The sequence below is a fragment of the Sorex fumeus genome, unplaced genomic scaffold, assembly GCF_029834395.1.
Source record: "Sorex fumeus unplaced genomic scaffold, SorFum_2.1 ptg000039l, whole genome shotgun sequence".
Classification (NCBI taxonomy): domain Eukaryota; kingdom Metazoa; phylum Chordata; class Mammalia; order Eulipotyphla; family Soricidae; genus Sorex; species Sorex fumeus.
The window spans coordinates 25,346,531-25,369,815 of record NW_026606096.1 but is presented as its reverse complement, the minus strand read 5'-3'; positions in this window follow the sequence as shown (position 1 = coordinate 25,369,815).

The window sequence follows — 23,285 nt, the reverse complement described above, 5'->3', positions numbered from 1 at the left end:
TAATAAGATACTAAATGTCTGAAGTGGCTCTCACTAGTAAAATTAAAGTTATAAGACTTGTACAGACTAAGTAACAGAGAAGTTAAGAGATATTCTTATCCTTCTAACCTTCCATGAACAGAATATGACTCTAACAAGGCCAGTGAGGGTAACAGCCACCATTCAATCCTTAATTATCCTGGGCCTCTAATCGAGTCAGAGGATTCTGGTATCCTGAGAATTCTAAGAGGAACAGAATATTGCTCTGAAATATTGTTTTGTCTTGCCTAAGCATTTAACCCACAATGGTAACTGAAAGAGTAAGTGCACACACAGAAAAAAATTTTGATGGAGTTATTAAATAGATGGATTGCATATTTCTATGCTTAATTGTTAATGTCTAGTGTTTAATAAAGATGTATGTGACAATATTTATCTGAGACTTGCTGTTATCAGAGCCCTATAGAAAGGTAGTGGGGAAAGAGAACTCAGCCCTGCAGAGCCTTAGGGATTGTCCATTCTTAGGATTCCTACATGTATTCCAAGAACTGTGAACAGTTGAATTAGCTTTAGGTCACAACAAAAGGAGATAGATTTGGGCATTTCCAGGAAAAGAAATAGTTGAATGTGATTCCCAGAATCCCACGGGTAAGTGGGAACAGGGGAAGTTTAGCTGAGAGGGGGACACTTGAGCCTCTGAGAAGGGATGAAACATAGATAAAAGCGATAATAGAGACAGGAAAGAATGTGTGAGTGACCAAGATTTGGGGTTAAAGAGGAGTTAACATGTAAAGGTTATATAAAAGGGATAATGCCAAAATATGGAAGGATTAGAAATCACTCAAGTTGTTTTCTTTCTGATTGGGGCTGGGGGCAGGGTGATGCTCAGTTTCCAAATAGGGATTATTTTAACACTTTGCCAAAATGTGAAGAGTTAAAAGACCTCCTAGACCCAGAGATAACGTGTATATGTTACCTCAGTTCTGCCCTTTCCCCACCTTTCTGCAGGATGTGATCTTTCCGTTTTGCAAAGTGTCAGACACAAAGCCAGTAAGTCTCGCCTTGAACCCATAAGAACTTCAGATCCAGACTCAGAGACACAGGCTGGTAAAGAATGCTGGGATGGCCAGAGGCAGAGAATTCAGATGGAACCTTGGAGGAGAATGATCATTAGAGGCAGGAAGGGAATCAGGGAGCTTTGAGAGAAATCAGTGAACCCAGTGGGAGCTCAGAGAGACACTGATTGTTGTTGTGGGTTGCACTGGGAGCCACCGAGGCAGCAGGGGTATCTTGGTGTGACTGCAGAGAATAGGAAAGCCAGTGAAGACACCAGAAGCACTGAGGGAACAGGAGACACATGAGGCCTGCCCACCAACTCATTAATTCTGTGGATGTGCACACCTAGAAAATATCGATGACTCACCAAGATAATGATTTTTTCTGGTCTTCCTCTGTTTTCTTAATTTCTTCCTGTAGTTCCTCTTCCCTGCTTCATGAGTAAATTAAATCACACAATGATGAAACCTGCATGCTTCTTCTTGACAAAGCAGAGGTCCCGTTGCCATGGGACTCCCTGCAGTTTCCCATTATCAGAATTATTACAAAGATATGTGCACGAGAACAGATGAAAGGTCTCCTCAAGATGAATGCATAATTACATTTGGAAAAAGTACTAGTTTTTCATCAGTGGGACATGTTTGCATTGAAACATTTTGGAGTTTATGCTAATTGGTTTAATCTGTGCGATTTTATTTTCCAGGCACCAGCCACCTCATATTGATAATCCTTCTTCAATTTTTGAATAGGAAGCAAAGGACATATTCTACTGGATGGAGTCACTCATCCAGCCAACAGCTATTTACTGAAAACTTCTTATATGCTAGCAATTGTGCTGAACACTTAGAGATACAACATTGAATAGAACCAGTAATGATTTTGCTCTCATGAACTTGCATTCTGCAGCAGTTACAACTCTGATTACCTTTTCAATGGTTTTAGGTAGGTAAGCTTTAAAATTTGACCATTTCCTTATCTGTTAAAGTAGGGGAGCTGTGAAAAATAAAATGCTTGCTGTTAGAAAAGATGAAGTCATAAATTTGCTTATAAGTGGATGGACATGGAGAGTATCAGGCTAAGTGAAATCAGTCAGAAAGAGAGACATGTAATGTAATGTACAGACGTATAATGACTGCACTCATTTGTGGAATATAAAATAACATAATATGAGAATAACACCTAAGGACAGTAGAGATATGTGCCAGGAAGCTCACTCCTTGGTTTAGAAGCTGGCCTCACGTGCTGGGGGACAAGGCAGTTGGGATGTAGAAGGGACCATTAACTAAATAATGATTGGAGGGATTGCTCGGAATGGGAGATGAGTGTTGAAAGTAGACTCAGGACCAAACATGATGGCTCCTTAGTATCTGTATTGCAAACCATAATTCCCCAAAGTAGAGAGAGAGTAAGAAGGAAAGTGCTTGCCACAGGCAGGGGGTGGGATGGGGTGGGGGTGGTGGCAGGGATACTGGAAACATTGGTGGTGGAAAATGCACAGTGGTGGAGGGATAGGTGCTCGATCATTGTATGACTGAAAGTCAGTCATGAAAATTTGTAACTATCTCACGGTGATTCAATAAAATTTAAAAAATGCTTCAAGAACATAGTTCAATATTCAACAAATGTGTTAAAATCACGAGATAGGGGCTGGAGCGATAGCACAGTGGGTAGGGCGTTTGCCTTACACGCGGTCAACCTGGGTTCGATTCCCAACATTCCATATGGTCTTCTGCACACTGCCAGGAATAATTCCTGAGTGCAGAGCCAAGAGTAACCCCTGTGCATTGCAGGATGTGACCCAAAAAAGCAAAAAAAAAAAATCATGAGATAACATAAGAAATTGCTGTGAAATTATAATAAACATACATAGCATTAATGATCACAGTTTGTGCCTCGGGCTGGAGCGATAGCACAGGGCTGGAGCGATAGCACAGCGGTAGGGTGTTTGCCTTGCACGCCGCCAACATGGCCGACCTGAGTTCGATTCCTCCGCCCCTCTCGGAGAGCCCAGCAAGCTACCGAGAGTATCTCGCCCACACGGCAGAGCCTGGCAAGCTACCCATGATGTATTCGATATGCCAAACACAGTAACAACAAAGTCTCCAATGGAGACGTTACTGGGCCCACTCGAGCAAATCGATGAACAACAGGAGGACAGTGACAGTGACAGTGAAGGTCTTCCTCTCTCCCACCTTCTCCCCATTCATATGTTGCTGTGTTTCATTGACCAGGCACCACATATACACTTGTTCATGGTGCTGTGCTGCCCATTTATCTGTGTTTGTTCTTGCTGGAGCCACATTCCTTGCAGGGCATGTCCTCTCCGATCTCTTTAATTGGTGTGTAGCGCAGCTGGCCATAGTACCTATATGCCTTATATAGGGTGAGGTGCTTGCCAGAGTTTTTGCCCTGTAGTCTGGGTGCTTACACATACCTGACTGTTTATCAGTGATCAGTTGCTTGCCACATCAGGCATTACAGGTGACAGAGCTGCCAGGATTGGGGTCAAATGTGGTGGCCTTGAGGTGCAGGTGGGGGATGTCAAACTCAGAGCCTTAAGTTCACAAGGCAGGTCCTCTAGGTCACTATGTCTTGTGAGCTTTACCCTGTTGTCCATAATAGGAGGGACAGTTATGTCCAGTAGATATGTTCTTTCTGTTTCTAGGGCCACTGCTACGGAATTATCAGCCTTTACACATCACTAGAAACCCATCTCCAGGAGCCTCAAACACTGGGCATTAATTTGTTTTATCCGGTTTATGGGCAGGAGCGATAGCACAGCAGATAGGGCATTTGCCTTTCACGCGGCCGACCCGGGTTTGATTCCTCCGCCTCTCTCTCGGAGAGCCCGACAAGCTACCACGAGTATCTCACCCACACGGCAAAGCCTGGCAAGCTCCCCGTGACATAGTCAATATGCCAAAAACAGTAACAACAAGTCCCACAATTTGTTGTGAGATGTTACTGGTGCCTACTCGAGCAAATTGATGAACAACAGAAGGACAGTGCTACAGTGCTACCAGGTTTATACTCAGTGCAGAGTCTGGATGACGTTATTCTTGATTTTTCATTATTACAGGAGGCTAGAGTTCTCTCTGTTGTGTTTTCAAAAAGTTTTGATCATTATACTCAATGTTTTTTATTAGGTAAAAGTAAATGGAATTTTCTGTCAACTTTCTCTGCAGAGCTAATTAGGTTCTGGTTAATTTATGGCTTTTGGAATCTTTGTGTTTTACCTGAACATCTTTGAGGTCCCTTGACCAATGTAAGGAGGATGTTCATTACATTATCCAATTATGCGTTTGTAGAAGCTGGAAGCTAGATACCAGGGCTCTTTCTGACAGAATGATCACTTGGGAAATGCAAAATCTGAGAATGTAATGACATGATAACTTCTAATAGTTGTGAATAACATTCACATAAGAGCTGAAATTACTTTGATTCTCCAAGTAGAATTAAGCCCAAGAAAAAGATAAAACAAAAATTGAATCCGTTTATAGAATTAATATTCTATTGTAGTCTCATGTGCAATTTCATGTATATCTTCACCAAGATATTCCAGTTATCTTGGAATATATAGAAGGGAAATATAGAAAGTACCTGCTGCTCAGTGCTATAACAAAAAAAAAAACACTATTATGAAGCACCTGTAGCCTGATAATTTGGTGCAATGTTTTTGTTAAAAATTTTAAACACTGTGAAGTTAGACACTTTTAGGATCGTAATGATTAGGCCTCCAAGATATTGCTAGTTAAATCTATCACATAGTCATAGTTGGGGGTCATAGGAACTGATGTTTAAAAACCATCAAAACCTAACAAAAACTCACTGGTCACATGAAGTTATATGGAAAAAATAAAATTCATTTAAAATTTCACTTTTCATTGCCCTTTAGCATTTTATGCCTACTCACCTCATACCTCACATTTTACTTAAGTGATGTTTGATATAGAATTAGAATATTTTTAATTTAATTTGTTATTAAGGTACTGTGCTTAATAAAGTTATCCGCAGTAGAATTTCAGGAATATAATGTTCTAAAATCAACCCTACTACCCGTGTCCACTTCCCTTCACCAATGTTCTTAGATTCCCTCCCACCCCCAGACTCCTCTTTCAGAGGTGCATTTTAATGTTTCGTTACTGTAGGCTGTGACATCTTAAATATTTATTCTCTTCTTTTGTCATTATATATACATGTGTGTGTATACGTTATGGAACATTTTCAGAATCAGAATCATGATTTATAAAACTGGAATGTGTTATATATATATCACAGTATGTGCTTTTGTAAGTCAGCAGCATTTTCTTAAGTATAGATTCACTGTCCTCCCATTGTTCATCGATTTGCTCGAGCAGGCACAGTGAAGTCTCCATCATGAGAATTGTTGTTACTGTGTTTGGTATATTGAATATGTCACGGGTAGCTTGGCAGGCTTTGCTGTACGAGCAAGATACTCTCAGTAGCTTCCCGGGCTCTCTGAGAGGGGCGGAGGAATTGAACCCAGCTCTGCTAGGCCGGCTAGGCACAAGGCGAATGCCCTACTGCTGTGCTATTGCTCCAGCCCAAGTATATAAGTATAGATTAAACTCCTTATTTTACAGGGCTGTGTATCTTCCATGTTATATCCAAACCAATGTCTATGTGTTCATTTCCACTGATGAATATTACTCTTGCTCCTATAAACAGGGTAGCAATAAATTTTTCTTGCACAGGTATCTTTACTTATGATGTTCCTGTCTAGGGAAAAATTTTCAGAGGTGCAATTTACTGTACACTGGAGATGTAATAGAGAAAAATGGACTTCAGGGTCTGGAAAAGGGGTGTAACTGAATAAACAAATGTCAAAAAAAGCGCAAGTGAATATTAAACAGCCTCTGTCATTTTGTACACTGTGCATGTTCAAAAAAATGCTTACTGACTAAAGGAATACAGGAAGGAAAGTCTGCAGAAACCCTTTCCTCCTTCTATCTTTTTTTTTTTTTTGGTCATGCCCAGCAATGCACAGGAGTTACTCCTGGTTCATACACTCAGGAATCACTCCTGGCGGTGCTCGGGGGACCATATGGGATGCTGGGAATTGAACCCGGGTGCAAGGCAAACGCCCTACCCGCTGTGCTATTGCTCCAGCCCCTCCTCCTTCTATCTCTTAATGGCTATTTCAGTGAAGTGGTGAAACATCTTTCTGGTTGGTGCATAAACTTTGCTCCAGTAACCTTCTGAATTTAGTGATATGTGGATATACAACTCACTAATTCCTGGTTGTTACTTGTTTCAGTTTGCACATTTTTATGCTATTTATGGTGCTAGTATTTGCTTCGATTCCTCAGGAGGTCTTCTGTCCTGAATTTCCAGACGCTGTGTGTTGTGTCCTTAGTATTCTCTGAAAATTCCAATCAGACACCCTTCACCCCATTGTAGTGCTGTTATTAGTAAATGTATTTTCCCGAAGATCTTTGCCTTTTACTTCTCTTCTGCTCTGTTCAAGTTCCAGGTGTAAATTTTATTTATTTTATTTTATTTTATTTATTTATTTCTTTTTGGGTCACACCTAGCGATGTTCAGGGGCTGTTCCTGGTTCTGCACTCAGGAATTTCTCCTGGCGGTGCTTGGGGGACCTGGGATGCTGGGAATCGAACCAGGGTCAGCTGCGTGCAAGGCAAACGCCCTACCCGCTGTGCTATCAATCCAGCCCCTCCAGTTGTAAATTTTCAAGAAGTGAGCAGGATTGAAAGATCAAGTGACCTGGCTGTTGCTCTACATATTTTGGTTCAAATATTAGCATTTTTTCTATTAAAACATACATCTGTCTTGGCATAGAGAACTTAGATATCAAATTTATATTTGATTAATAACTGGGGATACATTTATCATGGGCTGGAGCGATAGCACAGCGGGTAGGGCGTTTGCCTTACAAGCGGCCAACATGGCCAACCCGAGTTCGATTCCTCCGCCCCTCTCGGAGAGCCCGGCAAGCTACCAAGAGTATTCGATATGCCAGACACAGTAACAACAAAGTCTCCAATGGAGACGTTACTGGGCCGGATCGAGCAAATCGACGGTCAACGGGAGGGCCTTTACCTTTACCTTTACCTTTACATTTATCATAAAGTGAAGGAAACTGTTGCATTTCAATTCTTAAAATTAAGAAAATAAATTGTATCATTTCACTGATTTGCTAATTTATAATGACTTCTTGGTGTGTTAACTGGAGAACTGGAAAAATTCAATCATTCAGGAATTATTTGATGCAAAAACCGGCATATTTCTTTTGTGAGAAATACATTCAGATTAGTATGCATCGCCATAATATTTTTAAGCTTTCACAAAAGCTGTGATTTCTTAATTTGCCTTCAAAGTTGGCAAGTTTTTTCAATGAATTTTGTGAATTTATGAAGAGTAGTATATCCATATTGCAGTATAAGATTTTTAAATTTTAAATGCTTCCAGAGAGGTTTTTATTTTAATGCCTATGTGTGTGAATGTGTGTGTGTGTTTCAGTAAAAGACAAGACCATTACTTTTACAAAACTTATTAAGAAACCCCTCCTTTAAGAAGGTCATCTGAGCCATGACCCCAGATAACAGTGAAGTGCCCCTTAGAAAGGCGTAGACCCCTTGTGCAGAGGTGGGATTGAGAGCCCTTAGGATCATTAAGGAAACAGTTGGTTTAAGTGGTGAGAAAAAAAAAGATTTCTTTTATTTAGATTTTTTTATTTTTTAATTGTTTTTAAATGTAGGAGTACTGATATTTATTCCGCCACTGATTAGTTGACTAAATTGGGCATGAACTCCACTATTTAGATTATTTTTAAATTTCCCTTTCGTTCCCTAGATTGTGATCATTGGGGTTTATACACATTTGGTGTTAGTGTTTTCTGGGGTTGCACCCTTCACTTGTGCTTGCAGTACCTGGACTGTGTGGAGCTGGAAATCACAGACAGTGCTGGAGTCATAGGCAACAGACTGTCAGGATTAAACTTGTTGTTTGTAGAGCTCTGGGGTCAAACTCATCGCCTTACACCAGCCAGTCAGGGGCTTTAGCCATTGAGCAAACACACAGCCCCTGGAAGACCTCTGTAAGTCTTTAAGTCATAAATAGGGCAAAGAAAACGATGAAAAAGAAGGGGCTGGGTTTGATCCCAGACATCCCATATGGTCCCGCAGCACAGCCTGGAGTGATTCCTGAGTGCAGAGCCAGGAGTAACCCCTGAGCATAGCCAGGTGTAATTTCCAAAAAAGAAAAAAATATGGAAAAGGAAACAACAAAGCAGAGGAAAACTACAATAATGAAAAGAAAGGATAATCTATTGACTGCTTACCCTATGATAGCGATTTATATGATAATTTTAATTATTTCTAAAAACTTCAGGGTTGATACAGTTCATTTCTGTGAGAAACAAATTTTTTTTACAAATTGAATCACCATGAGATACACAGTTACAAAGTTGCTCGTGATTGGGTTTCAGTCAAAAAAATATTCCAACATCTATTCCTTCACCAGTGTACATTTCCCACCATCAGTGTCCCCATTTTCCCTCCATCTTCTCCCTCCCTCCTCAACCACCACTGCCCACCACAACCTGCCTCTGTGGCAGACACTTTTCTTGTTTCTCTCTCTCTTTTTAATTTAATTTAATTTTATTATTTTTTAAAAATTTTTGTTAGTGAAACACCATGAGGTACAGTTGTAGACTTACAAATTTCTCTCTTTCTTTTGCTCAAACTTGAAAATATCAGGTAAATTTGGAAGTAGGGTATTCCTATGAAATCTTCCCTAAGCGAAATGTCAGAAAGCAGAAAAGCAATTATTACGCATTTATATGGGACCATTTTTTAGTCATCTCAGACCCTCAAAATAACCTATCGAATCATACCAAATAACACATAAAACTGAAAATGGCTGATAGAGCATAAGCAGAAATAGTATGAGACATTCCCATCTGAAGCAATTCCTGGGAAAGGAAGTTGCTACAGACACATTCACTGCTATGTGGTGCTTACTGCCTCTAGAATGGCTGCTGCAAACCCAAAGCCAGACATTATTCGTAGTTTTCAACTTTTGTAGCAACAGTAAAATTTTTTTTGATTTGTTTTAGTTAGAAAGAACACAGGCACGAAAGTAAGTCTTTTATAAAAATGAAGTGGTGTAATTCAAACATTTTTTTTCATTTTTTATAATTTTATTTATTGAATCACCGTGAGAGCAGTTACAAAGCGTTCGGGTCTAAGTCTCGGTCATACTATGAAACACCCATACCTTCAACAGTGCCCATTCTCCACCCCCAACAACCCCAGTGTACCCCCATCCCACACTCTCCCCCTACCTGTGGGGAAGATGATTTCCACATTACTCTCTCTCTACTCTCTGTCACATTCAATATTTCGACACCAGACCCACCATTATTATTTGAGATTTTGCCCCAACACTCAGATCTGCTGAAGAGGCAACAGTAGACAATTTGTGTTCTATTGCTGCTTATGAATAACATATGATGTCGTGTGGCTGCAGTAGTGGTAGTGTGATTTTGAAATTCCGAAATTTTAACACTTAAATCTGGAGGGATTTCTGCCAAAGCCACTGGGTTTCGAGATTTGCTCCTGAGTCTCTGGGATCATGGCTGTTGAGCAGCTTGATCAGGAGCCAGAGAGGCCGTTCATGGGCGATGACTTGGGGTCTCATTGGGATGGGGAGACCAGGACCGGCTCCACCCCCATCCTGTGAGGCCCAACAAGTTTTGTCACTGCGGGCCCAGATGTGACTGTCCAGTGGCCTCTGGAGGATGACGGCCACCAAGATGCCAAGGGGGAGCAGGTGGAGGGACAACACCCTATCCCCCCTGGGGTGGCCCCGCGACAGTAACCTGTTGGAGTACACGGAGCTTAGGTTTATCAGGTTGCACCCAACACAGTGTTCCCGAGTCACTCCCGTTACTTTGTCTGTCTGTAACCACTTCTATGCTCTCTTCCTCAACCAATTTGTAAGGTCTCATCCTTCTTAGACACTGAAGCTATACTGTAAGTTAATATCGCCTTTCTCCTTTCCTTATGTCTTTTGAATAGTTTACTTTAATGCAATGTCCTTTTTGTATAGATACAGGAAGACAATTAATTAATATGCTTTGTAACTTAGGAGTTGATTGGCTTTGAATATTATTCACTCCTGGGCATCTGCTTTCTCAACTTAAGCCTCAGTTGCCCTCACTTCCTAGCCCCCCAAAAACAGGGTCCCGACGTGGGACTGGATGGAACCAGGGCAAGCCGGTAAGTTATGTGCTACCCTGGCATCGCGATGGGCCAGGCCAAGGTGCCACGATTCTTAACTATAAGTTAAGAGTTTGATCATAGGCAAATGCTGTCATGATTCAAAAGTAACGACGAGACTAGGACCCTGCTGCTAGGAATAGAAAAGATATCTGGCCTGAGCACTGCAGTCTGAGATCGAGATGGCCCTAGGAGAGCAATTCTATAAGCTCAAAGTATTTCTGTGTCCGTACAAAATGATTAATATTATGTATGCTTATATGTTGGTTGGACAAGGAGAGGAGAAACACGTCCTAGAAGCAGTTTTCCTGTGTGTCCTGACTAGCTTGGATGAGACTGAACTTTCTCCCCTTCAAACTGCCTTCAGTAAATGATTTCAGTATATTGAGGCAGTTTCTCTTATCTCACAGGAACCTAGCTGGCCTTAGGTATGCAGATCCCAGGTGCTAAGCCAGGCCTGGTCTTTGGGATGTGGATGCCTGGCTCCAGGCTGGCTGATTTTGGAGATGTAGATTCCAAGCTCTAGCAGACTGTCTTTGATGTCCTAATCCAAGTGCTTGTAGCTTGTAAAAGGTGAGGCCAGGTTTAATGGCCTGCGGATGTAAAGAAACAATGTATGTTTTGCCTCCTCAATGTTCTTTCTGTAACTCCTTTTGATGACATCACTGTATTGCGCCCTTTAGAGGTACTATGATCTATACAAGGGAGATTTCAGGGCTCTCTGGGGGGACACGTGCATCAGAGAGATAGACCGCCGGCCCTTTATTTTTTTGTGTGTTTACACAGTAACCTACTGCAGGGTCTGGACACATTTCTGCCAAAAGCCGCTGGGTTTCGAGATTTATTTCTGAGTCTCTGGGATCATGGCCGTTAAGCAGCTTGATCAGGAGCCAGAGAGGCTGTTCGTGGGCAATGACTTGGGGTCTCGTTGGGGTGGGGAGGACAGGCCCGGCTCCACCCCCATCCCGTGAGGCCCAACAGGTTTCGACACTGTGGGCCCAAGCCTGACTGTCCAGTGGCCTCTGGAGGATGACGGTCACGGAGCTGCCAAGGGGGAGCAGGTGGAGTGACAACACCCTTTCCTCCCTGGGGTGGCCTGGTGACAGTAACGTACTGTGGGGTCCGGACGCATTTCTGCCAAAAGCCACTGAGTTTCGAGATTTGTTTCTGAGTCTCTGGGATCATGGCCGTTAAGCAGCTTAATAAGGAGCCAGAGAGGACGTTCGTGGGCGATGACTTGGGGTCTTGTTGGGGTGGGGAGGACAGAACTGGCTCCACCCCCATCCCGTGACGCCCTGTGTGTCTCGTCACTGGGGACCCAAACCTGTCTGTCCAGTGGCCTCTGGAGGATGGCGGCCACTGGGCTGCCGGGAGGAACAGGCTAAGGCACGGAACCTATTCCTACCTGGGTTGACCCAGCACCGGTAACCTACTGCAGGGACTGGACGCATTTCTGCCAAAAGCTGCTGGGTTTTGAGATTTGTTTCTGAGTCTCTTGGACCACGGCCATTAAGCTGTTCGATCAAGAACCAGAGAGGCCATGCCTCCAATTATATAGCTGAGCCGGAGGTGGTTTGTGGGTATGTTTCCCACATACCTAACTTTTGGCTGTTTACTTTCTTGGTAATCTTTGCCCCAAGTTTTTGGGGTCTGGCCAAAGGCACAGCAGCAATTTTGGGGTATCTGTAAGTCTGAAGGCGCCATCAGGCTGTTGATGCTCTTGCCTCACAGGTACAGATTGACCTGCTGGCGGCACCATACCCCCATAATTCAAACTTTTGAAGAGTAGAAGATACCTGTCTTTATCTCCCACTGTAGAAAAAGACCTACTGGGACTCTCACAAAAAGCTTTATTCCTGGGAATATCTGAGAACCTCAGAAGTGAGCCAAAGCAGAAATTACTTAATCTATCATCCTTTCCTACCTCTTACACTCATTTGAGAGATCCAGGTACCTGAAAGGGCTAATTAACATCCAGATGGGTACCCAGTTGTTTTTGGCTAATTCTCAAGCTACTTCCTCCTTCAACTTTATTCACTCTAACTAGAGTGGTGACCCTTGTCCAACTGTCCTCTCAAACACTTACTATAACAGAGTTTCTAGAGCCTGTGTTGGTCCATGGGATGAAGGAAGGAACAGGGTGTCGTTGGTGCAGGGACTGACTCAAGCAGCAACTGGCACGTGTTATCAGCCCCAGTGCTGTGCTTCTTCCCGTCGCAGAAAATGACACGTGTGATCTCCCACACTTAGAATAGAATATTTTTCTTCTTAGTAGTAAAAAGACAATTGTCAAACATTAATTAAAAAACCAACATAAAATAATCTTGTCTAGGAGACTGCTGTCACTTTCTCATACAAGACTGTGTTCCAGTACTGAAGGGGAGCTCCAGGGCAGGGAAGGAGTTTGATGAGCTGATCAATGATCTGACATCTGTGCCAGTCTCCAAGGATTCAATCTCCCATGGCCAGAAGAACATTCCACAAGAGAATTTCTCAGGCTGATGCTAGGTCTCTCCATAAAAGTACTGAAGCCAGAGGGAAACTATTTCACACAGGGCAACTGTGTTAATGGGACTGGATCCCATTATTATTGTGCAAGGAAGAACAAATCTGGAGACCACTTGTCCTGTGGAACACTCAAAGAATCTACTTTGTGTTCCTTCATCATTGGAATGGTAGGTATTTTACAGCTTGGAAGAAAGATAAACCTACAAGATGAAAATCTTCCAATTATATGTGCTTCAAGTTGTCACCTGACATTGATTTGCTGTACTTAACATGGAAATCTACTTAACATCGAGGTGGCAATTGGTTGTAAAATCCTTCAAATTAACAAAAATATTATCTTTAATCAAAACCATATGAAAAATGTCCATTCTGAGAAGAAAGGGTGTTTTTTTGAAAGTCATGTGAAAGATGATTATCTAACACAATGAAGGTTTCTAAAGGCATTTAAGCTCTAAAACGTGTTTTTGATACTTTTTATTCTCTGTGGGGTTTTTCCAGGTGACTGATACTCAGTGGGATAAGGTCACCCGCCCAGAATCACACAGATTTAAAATGCAAATAATATTAATATTAATGTATTTATTAGTTTGTTTCACCATGACTTTGATTTTCCAGTAGTTTCTAAGTCACAATTTATACTTACATGTAGTTAAGTTCTAGCAAAGCATTGAAAGAGGTATTTGATGGCTCCCTATTGTTCTGAGACTTGATCACTGTATAATAGACATGTGTGAATTCACAAAGCAGTGTGCAGATGCTGCAACAATGTGTGTGCATTTGGTGGCCGAGAGCTGCCTCCCATCCTCCCCAGTCCTCCCCGGTAGAGAGATAGAGACAGGGACCACAGCCTGATGGTGAAAATGGCCCATTTAATGTAGAGCTGCTAGCATACCTATGGTACATCTAAGGGGGTCAGAGGTGTAGGACTGCATGTCCATGTGATTTACAGAGATAAAACATTCCAGCAGAGGCAATTGTCAGGAGAAGATAAACTCAAGGAGACACTCTGTCTCCCAGGGATATCTTTATTGCTTTTCTCTTTCCTTTTAGTCATATATATCAAACAATTAAGTCAAACAGTCAAACAATTAATTCTACTTCTTAACAATACTTGCAGTCATTTGGATAAACACAGTAAGAGATAAAGATCCCAAAACTTGGTTCTCTGGGCTCTGAGATCAAGTGAGACTTTTACAGTAAATCCCAGACTAAGTCCTCAGACCAGTTCAGTTTGTCCTTCCCCATAGAGGTCCTGTGTCTTAAGTCATAACAGCTTCTTGCATCAAGATCATGCATTTATGCTTTCTAGAATGTCCCATTTTGATGCCGGGGTAGCTTTGCCACTAACCCCGGGTTCATCCCAGTCCTACCGCAGGACCTCCCTTTTGCGGGATTAGGAACTATAGCAACTGAAGCCTCAGTCAAGTAATTTGACCAAGTAATTATACCCAGGACTAGGTATATTTCAGTAAGTTAACTCCCAAATATTAGGAGCATACCTAGAATAGATGGCTGGTTAAAGAAACTATGCAGCTGTCAGGAGAGATGAAGTTATGAACTTTGCTTATAAATGGATAGACATGGAGAGTATCATGCTAACTGAAATGAGTCAGAAAGAGAGGGGCAGACATAGGAGGTATGCACTAATTTGTGGAGTATAAAACAATATAACATGTGGTTGACACCTAAGGATAGTAGATATATGGGACAGATAGATTGCTCCATAACTGGAAGCCTGCCTCATGAGCAAAGGGGAGAAGGCAGCTGGAATAGAGAAGGGATAGCTAAGAAAAAGATGGCTGGAGGAATCAGTCGGGATGGGAGATGTGTGCAGAAAGTAGATAAAGAACCAAACATGTAACCTCTCAGTGTCTGTATTACAGACCATAATGCCCAAAAGTAGAGAGAGATTATGGGGAATCATGTCTGCCTTGGAGGTAGGGGGAAGGTAGGAAAGTGGGGGTATACTGGGGATATTGGTAGTGGGGAATGTGCACTGGTGGAGGGATGGGTGTTTGATCATTGTGTGATTGTAGCCCAAACATGAAAGCTTATCTCACAGTGATTCAATAAAATTAAAAAAAAATTAGGAGCATAGCATTAAGTTCTTTCTGTGTTTAAGCAAAAATATTGCTTATAGTAAAATATGAAAAAGCTATAGAGGAAACAGCACTGTAGCACTGTAGGAGTGTCATCGCATTGTTCATCGACTTGCTTGAGCGGGCCCAGTAATGTCTCCATTGTGAGACTTGTTGCTACTGTGTTTGGCATATCCAACACGTCATGGGGAGCTTGCCAGGCTTTGCCGTGCAGGTGAGATACTCTCGGCAGCTTGCTGGGCTCTCTGAGAGGGGCGGAGGCATCGAACCCGGCTTGGCCAGGCCATTCACGTGCAAGGCAAACACGCTACTGCTGTGCTATTACTCCAAGCAAGTAATTCAATACAAAATCCAGAATTACCAGAAAGTTTTGGGTTATAAGTAACCAAGATTGACTTGGGGAACTGTGACAGTGAGGTGTAAAACACAAAAGAAAGGTTAAAGCTAAACTCAGGAGATTAGGGATGCTCACAAGAGCTTGCTGGGAGGAGGAAAAACAGCGATTCACTGTGATGTTGGTGGGCCCCACGGGTGACTTATGTGAAGCGGGGAGGAGAAAGACAGTCACTTTCTCCCCATCCGCCTCTGCCACTCGGGACCCAGGGTTGCTGGGTTCTTGTCTCGCCTCGCAGAAAGGAATTTCAGGAGTAGACAAGCAGTGAAACAAATAGATTTTATTTGGAGGATTTTTAGGTATGGAGGGAGGGAGAGAGAGTGAGAGAGTAAAGTTAGACACGAAAGCATGAAAGTACACATCTCAAGAGGGGAGATGCGGGCGACACACGTGCTCAGGAACCACATGTGCTCGGCCACATGGGCACAAGCAGCACATGGGCTCGGCAGCAAATGCGCGCGCTTCCTTTGTTCAAGGTGGCCTTTATAGGGTTCCTCCAACCTGCCCCCACGTGGGGCTTCTTCCCAGGTAAATGTCCCGTTGCTAAGGAGGTTGCCAGGGAGGATGGGAGTGGTGATGATCTTCTTTGAAATTCCTTTCCTGGCCTTTAGTTCCTAGAGGAACTTCTTTGGGTCTGTTGCTGGAGCCAGGTGAGGGTCATCAAGCCTTAGTTCCTGTTTTGCTATTTTCTGCAGGGCTGGCTTTTGTCGTTGCCTTGGGAGGGGGCCCTCCCTGTCTACCTGCCTACATCAACTGAAGCCTAAAACACTTAGAGTTAAAAATCAATCGATATGGAAGTGAGGTGGGGCCTTAGGGTACTCATTTTTGCAATTGGATAAAGGACCAATTGGACAAGTGGCTCTTTAGGTAAGATCAAATTTCTTTGAATTTTCTACAGCATATTTTCCTTCATGACTTGCTATAAGGTTTGCTTTGTAGCCACCAAGCCTAAGCATAATGTATAGTTTTTTCTAATTTGGGGCCACAAATTAGAAATGCTTAGTGTGCTTAGTGATCAGGGATCACTCTTGGTGGGCTTGAGGTAGGATTGTGGGAAGACGTTAGGGGGTGCTGGTGATTGAATTCAGGATGGCTGAATGACAAGTGTCATACCCCTTATACTATCACTTTGTCCTCTATTTTTGAAGCTGCTTTATAGCATCTATTCCCTTTAAAATTGGTTTCAAGTTGAATTTTTCTTTTTTGTTGTCTTTCTGTTGCTGATATTGGTCCTTGATGGTCCCTTGTACTTTTGCATCTGGTTCCATGATGCCCCAGAGACAAACACAGGTACAGTGGCTCATGGATATACCGGATTTGGAAAATTATATCCTGGCTTAAGTTTCTAAATCAAGTGAAAAAAATACTCTCTGAATGAAAAAAACAGTTCATTTTTAAAATGGAAAAACATGCCCAGGAGATTTACAATAGTTTATTTTAATATTTTCTACTTGATAAACATTATTTTAGAGGTTTGTCTAAAAGCAGGAAAATTCATCCACTATAATTTCTAAATTATAGCTGATCTTAAAAGCCAATGACCTTTCCACATCCACATTCTCTTATTTTGCAATATTCTTTAAAATGAGAGACCCATTAGTCCTTTATCAGATAACCTAGTTCCTAATGGCATAAGGGAACAAAACACTTCAGTATTAGAGAACTAAGAGAAAAGAAGGCAGAGTTGCTTCAAAACATCTCTTTACTGTTCCATCTCTACTCCAAACTCAGAGGGTGGGAATCACAATTGTGAATGCTGGTTAGTGGGGGACAAATTTGTTCATGGGCCAAATGTTGGGTTTCTTACTTAGTAAGAGTCACAAACAGCAGGTAAAATGGGAGAGTCCTGTGAATTGGCTTGCATCTGCTTTCATTACGATAATTACTCTTTTACATGTCTCCCTTTTACAAATGAAATAGCTTTCAGAGTTGGTTGTTTTGAACAGCACATAAAAAGTGTTTTCTCTGTTTCTATTTTTATATCTGTTGCATTTTAAATTTCATTGTTGATAATCCTTAGGTTTTCAGTTCTTTGGAGCTCTTCAAGTCCGATATAGAGTCCAGTGGGCCTTACCCAAATTCCAGTTCTAGAAAAGGGCAGGTGACTTATGTGAGGAATAGTAGAAGCCCGAGCTGTGACTGGCATCATTCTTTCAGAGTCTGACAGGTCGTTATAATATGAGAAATATTTTCTCTTCCTTAAATCAGCCCAATCTGAGTCAGATTGTTCCCTGTTATAGAGACATTTCCACACATCCATATCTCACAGTCATACGTGCCTAAATGTGCATTAATGATATGATTCCTTTTCATGGCTCTAGATACATGACCATATCTAGTTTTCTTTCAAAAGTATCGAAGTAGTTCAACTGAAAACCAAGCAGGTCATGTCTTTGGACTTTTGGTGTTAAAACCATAGCCAAGGTCAAATTCAACATAGTTAAAAAAATATTCACTTCCTTAGTCTGATATTCCCTTCAGTTAACATGAAGAAGAGCCTTTGGTGGCTAAGGAAGATCTGAAGAAGTGCATGGATCCTACGGAGTAAAGACTGTGAGATTAGGGCTTCAGCGATTTGGGCGGGCAGGCAAGGAGGCACAGTGATTGACAAAGATCAGAAAGTTATTTGGAAATCTAGAAGATTGTTTTTCTGCCTCTTGCCTATAAATCTGAGAAAGAGCCAGCTCCTCTCAGAATACCTGTGACCCTGGCACCCTGTGATCCTGGCACCAGAAATGGACAAACTGTTATTTTCTGGCCTGTCCAGGAGCAGCAGACGGTACTGAAGAATCTTTAGAGAGAAACTCTAGCAAGCTAAACTGACAGCGAGGAAGGCCAGGAGAGGCCCCATCAGCCTACAGAGAGGAGGAGGTAACTCAGCCAGTCTACCTCGGGTTTCAGGTAGACTGGCTGAGTTAGAAAGAGGGTGGTTCTTTCCCAGAGATTCCAGAGGTGAAATAAGGAAGTTGTTAGAAGACCGTGTTCTCTGTCTGAGAGAACAGCAGGAATCTCTCTCCTGTGAGAACTCTTCTTTCAGCAGAGCAGCCTCTCTTCCTATACCCTGAAGTCAATTATTGGCCCCACGTAACATAGACAACACTTCATGTCACTGAACCAATTTCCCAAAATGAACTTACACTTAAACTGGAAATTCCAAATAGACTTAGTTATTTCAGGACTCTTTTTGGGGGTGGGGGTCAGCTTAAGAGGTACTGATGAGATAAAAGAAAGTAATATATAAGAAAGCTGTATTTTGTACATGCGCTTCTGTGACCAGAGACACCTGTATCTTTTCTAACCCATGGGATTATAATTTGATTCCTGGTGCAAATTTTTCAAAATGCGCTAGCTAGTAGAAGTGTCAGTTTCCTTTGGCAGCCATAGCAAAATATGGAGTTATTTTAGCTTTGGTTATACACTTCTTTCTTTCTTTCTTTCTTTCTTTCTTTCTTTCTTTCTTTCTTTCTTTCTTTCTTTCTCTCCCTCCCTCCCTCCCTTCTTTCTTTCTTTCTTTCTTTCTTTCTTTCTTTCTTTCTTTTTTCTTTCTTTCTCTCTTTCTTTCTTTCTTTCTTTCTTTCTTTCTTTCTTTCTTTCTTTCTTTCTTTCGCAGGGTGCACACCCAGGAGCAATCAGGGTTTATGCCTCCTGGCTCTGAGCTCAGCAATCACTCCTGGCAGTGCTTGGGGGGACCACCATATGTAGTACTGGGGGCAGAACTGGAGCTGGCTATGTGCAAGACAAACACCTTAACTTCCCATAACTTCTGTACTACCTCTCTAGTCTGGAGAGGTAGTACAGGTCTGGAATTTTGGACTTTTTAAAGACCTTGATTTGTGTATGTCCACGTGAAGAAGGAGTCCATTCCCAGGATCCTGGCAAAATGAATGGTTGAATCTGCAGAAGGATGATCTTGCAAAACGAGGACCACAAAATAAGATGTGGTCCTCCTGGGATCGCATCTTTGATACATCTGCTTTGCCTTTTTCATCCAATGTCTAGACTAGTTAATGATGGATGTAATGTTGACTAAGTGGAGTAAAACACAATACTTTTAAAAATTTTACCTAATCTTGATTCTCCATCTTCTAATTCACTCAATTAGCACTTTCTTTTGGAGATCTTTCCATGGCAACATTTTGAGTGGCTTGGAACAAGCCACCTAATTTTTCACAAGCATGCCTGAGACTTCAAAATATTATGAGGAATATTCTTAGGAGAGAAGAGGAGGGGAGAGACCACACAGAACCGAACAGCCTAGTCACAGAGTAAAGAACTAGAGAAAGGGTCATTTTAAATTCCGTGCCTCACCTGCTCTCAAGAAGAGGGATGCATTCTTCATCTTGAGCGTAGTTCTCTACCAAATAGTTTGGAGCAGGATGTGTGAAAGTTTGTTCATTTTGGATAATCTCGGTCCCACCTGTACCAGAGTGTGTGAGAGGGTTAAGCAGTTGGTAGTGTGACAACCCTATCAATGGACCATATTTAAAACATCACTTTAATAAGCAATGCAAAAATTATGACCTTTGCATTTCACAGAAGTTTGTAGGAATGGTAAAACAGGAAAATCATTGACCCTGGATTATTTCTGATTATTTCTCTGGGAGCATGGTGGCCTAGTGAATCGTGTTCCCTCAAAAACGATTGAACACTGTACAGCATGTAGGCCATGTCTCACTAATTAAGGATAAAAACATTTGTTCTTATAGTTGCTTAGAAATTGTGGTTGAATGCTCTTGAATTGTGACTATCTACAAGAATTGGTCTTGTAGCAAGTGAAAACAGAGATAGACAAATGGGACTATTTTAAACTAAAAAGCTTCTGCACCTCAAAAGAAACAGTGACCAAAATACAAAGACAGTCTATAGAATGGGAAAAGATATCGCCCAATACACATCCGACAAGGGGTTGATATCAAAGATATACAAAGTACTGGTTGAACTCCACAAAGAAGAAAACATCCAACCCCATCAAAAAATGGAGTGATGAAATGAACAGAAACTTTCTGAAAGAAGAACTCCGAATGACAAAAAGGCACATGAGAAAATGCTCTACATCATTAATCATCAGGGAGATGCAGATCAAAACAACAATGAGATACCATCTCATACCACAGAGACTGGCCCACATCCAAAAGAACAAAAGCAACCGGTGCTGGCACGGATGTGGCGAGAAAGGGACCCTCCTTCACTGCTGGTAGGAATGCCGACTGGTTCAGCCCTTTTGGAAAACAGTATGGACGATTCTCCAAAAATTAGAAATTGAGCTCCCATTTGATCTAGCAATACCACTCCCGGAGAGGCAAAAAGTACAGTCGAAATGACATCTGCACTTCTATGTTCATTGCTGCATTTTTCACAATAGCCACAATCTGGAAAAAACCCAAGTGCCCTAGAACAGATGACTGGTTAAAGAAACTTTGGTACATCTACACAATGGAATACTATGTAGCTGTTAGAAAAGATGAAGTCATGAAATTTACATACAAGTGGTACTACATGGAAAGTAACATGCTTAGTGAAATGAGTCAGAAAGAGAGGGACAGACATAGGAAGATTGCATTCATCTGGGGAATATAAAGTAATAAAATAGGAGATTAACACCCAAGAATAGTTGAGATAAGCACCAGGAAGTTTACTCCATGACTTGGAGGCCAGTCGCACTTGCTAGGGGAAAAGGCAGCTCAGATAGAGAAAAGAGCACCAAGTAAATGGTGTTGGGAGGATCCTCCCAGGATGGGAGATGCATGATGAAAGTAGACTATAGACTGAACATGATTGCCACTCAAAACCTCTTTTGCAAACCTCAGCACCAAAAGGAGAGAGAGAACAAAAGGGAATGCCCTGCCACAGAGGCGAGGTAGGATGGAGGGATGGGGGTGGGTGGGAGGGATACTAGGATCATTGGTGGTGGAGAATGGGCACTGGTGGAAGGATGGATACTCGATCATTGTATAACTGAAACCCAAGCACAAAAATTTGTAAGTCTACAACTGTACCTTATGGTGTTTCACTAATAAAAATTTAAAAAAAAAAGAATTGGTCTTGTAGAGAGCAACTGAGCATGAATTCACCCTCAGCCTCCCTCTCTAGTCTGCCTGAGTCTAATGACTGATCCATTGAGAATATAAAACCTGGACTCCATGCCTCAACTTGAGTCTACCCTGGTTCTACTCTGATGGACCAACACTAGAATCCCTGGTGGGATCTTCTTAGGTCCTTGTGTGTGTCTGAATTCCTAGGCTTAGATCCCAAGGACTCACCTGGCAACCTTGCTCTGACTGTGTTTCCTAGGAAACCCAACTGTGGCATGCACACAGTGATAGTATTTGCCAAATTTTTGTCAAGTAAAGATCCCTGTTGGACACAGTAAGGTTTCAAAACAATACAGAACAAATCGGTTAATTCACATAAGAACATTTTGTATCTTTATGTAGGGAGGAGAGGTGGAGAGAAAGAAAAGGCACTGGGAACAGAGTAATAGCACAGTGGATCGAACACTTGCTTTGCATGTGGCCAGTCCAGGTTCAATCCTTGGCACTATCCATGGCCCCTTGAGCACTGCCAGAACTGATCCCTGAATAAGGCCAGGAATAAGTCCTGAGAACCTGTGGGTGTGTCCCAAAAACAAAAACAAAAGAAAGAAAAGGTGCTCTTGAAATGGTGTTCAGTGAGCTACTGGAAGTAGAATGTGAGTAATTCATGTGACCCGATGAATCAAGGTCCTTTTGTACTTAAAACTTTTGTTTCTATATTTTTCTACAGTTCATGATGTGCTGGAGCGATAGCACAGCGGGTAGGGCGTTCGCCTCACAAGCGGCCAACATGGCCGACCCGAGTTCGATTCCTCTGCCCCTCTTGGAGAGCCCGGCAAGCGAGAGTATTCGATATGCCAAACACAGTAACAACAAAAGTCTCCAATGGAGACGTTACTGGGCCCGCTCGAGCAAATCGACGATCAACGGGAGGGCCTTTACCTTTTACCATGATGTGCTATTTATCAGATCTGACCAGGTGAGCATGGCCCAGGAAGGGATTCAACCACCCAGCTGAGAAGTTAGTATTCAGAGAACCCATCACTTCCTTTTCCAACTAGAGAAAATCTGAGTTATTATCTTGAGTATTAGCATAATGAGAGAGGGAAAATGGAGAACATTTTTTTTTTATGATTTCAATTTATATTTCTAAGGGGTGGGAGAATGATTGGGGGAGAAGAATTTAGCAAAAGTCTTTCAGTTCTTTCCACAAATGAGTCTCCATTTTAATGTAAATTACATTTTTGTAATGGGATTTGTTCTCTAAATTCTCTTATGATCTGTGCTTCGATTTGTCTCATTTTCTGACACTACAAAAGATATGAAAAGTATTGTTGCATGCAAGATTAAGGGCACTGACTTTTCCTGTTATTGGTTTTTAAAACAATGTAGATTCATATCAACAACATATGCAGAGCAGGCAAGTAGTGCTTGGTTTTAATGGAAATAAATGTGGAGATTGAATTACATTGCAGCTAATCAATTTATCTTTGCAGTATTTAATCTTTAAGCATTTCCAGCCACTGGGGATTTTTCCCATATTGGCATTCAGTCAAGAGGCGTTATTTAGACACTTGTCTCTGTAAATCTTGACAGAAGGGCATTTTAGTGGTGGGGGGTGAAATAATTTGGTACCATAAGTTTGAACAGTAGTGTAACAAACCAAGATATAATGGGTAAATTAAAATAAATTAAAATTAAACTTGAATGCTCAAAAAGCCTCATATGGATAAGGATTTCAGAAAAATCAGATTAATTCTTTATAATATCTTTATTCATAGCCTTTGAATTTTATGCAACCACAGAAAAATGGAACTTATTCATTTTGAGGCTATATGTTTATCATTGAAGCATTAATCACAGTATGCTGAAAACATTGCCAAATGTTGTCCCATATAGCTTATAGATTTTAATCACAGCATTTATTTTTTCTTTTCTTATAGTATACTTAATC